Genomic DNA, 1,209 nt, shown 5'->3' with positions numbered 1-1,209 from the left:
TGGGGGGAGTGGGGTGGGGGGCACTGGTTGGTGGGCCTGACTGATAGAGCTTCATCAGAGTCAAACAACAAAAGAAATCTGAAGCTCCTATATTGAACAGTTTCTAAGTATTTTTGCATGTCCAGACACCCCATTTTCAGATAATTGGGGGWCCRGGTGGGGGCACTGATTGGTGGGCCTGATGGATGGTGCTTCGTCAGAGCTAAACAACAAAAAATAATCTGAAGCTCCTATGTTTAATATTTTTTGAGCAATAACCCTTTTTGTTTGTCCAGATACCCCTTTTTCAGATAAATTGGGGGTCGCGGGGTGGGGGGGCACTGATTGGTGGGCCTGATGGATAGAGCTTCATCAGAGCTAAACAACAAAAGAAATCTGAAGCTTCTATGTTGAACAGTTTCTGAGTTATAAGCATTTTTGCATGTCCAGACACCCCCTCTTTGGATGGAGCCCCCTCCTCAAATATGTGGTCTATCGTAAAACTGTTGGCTGGCGCAGTGTAGGTCGGACTAATCCACAGTCCTGCCAAATTTCATATTGACTGGTGCAGCAATTTTGTGCTACGGTTGACYGAAAATCTCCGRAGGAAAAAAAAACAAATAAACAGTTCAAAAACAATGTGACTCCCACTTACGCTTTGCGTGCGGGGGTCATAATGAATGGAAGTCAATACAATGTCCTCAGTTTGATGCAAATACAAGGAAGTGTGTGTGGGGGTGGGGGACAAACTCTCCTTAAGACAACATTAATATTACCTTTTATACAGTAATTATTAAATCAATGATTTTTAATAAATCACAGCCGTACCAGAAGCACTTCACTTGAACTCAGATTTTCCAGAATGCTAACATGTTGGAATGAAAAGTATTTGAGGGTGAAGTACTGACAGTAAGATTTTGTCTTTGTTTTTTAAGCAAAGGCTGCCAAGAAAACAACATAAAAGAAGGTAGCTGGAAAAACCAGAGTTACTGTATGTCAGCCTATCATCACAATGACTTGGCAGTGTGAAAATAGTTGGATAAAGGAGTGGAATGGATAATGTGACGATACACACCACTTCTCCTCCAGTGAGTCAAAGCACATAATTTACCTGCATGCTCAGTTAAAAACTTGTGTTTCAGTTTTATTTTATTTAACACCAATGACCTTCAGGCCACAGTTCCTGGAAGTAGGGCTGCGACTAACGATTATTTTAATAATCGATTAATC

The sequence above is a fragment of the Austrofundulus limnaeus genome, unplaced genomic scaffold (assembly GCF_001266775.1).
Source record: "Austrofundulus limnaeus strain Quisiro unplaced genomic scaffold, Austrofundulus_limnaeus-1.0 Scaffold108, whole genome shotgun sequence".
Taxonomy (NCBI): Eukaryota; Metazoa; Chordata; class Actinopteri; order Cyprinodontiformes; family Rivulidae; genus Austrofundulus; species Austrofundulus limnaeus.
This window is presented reverse-complemented; position numbering follows the sequence as displayed.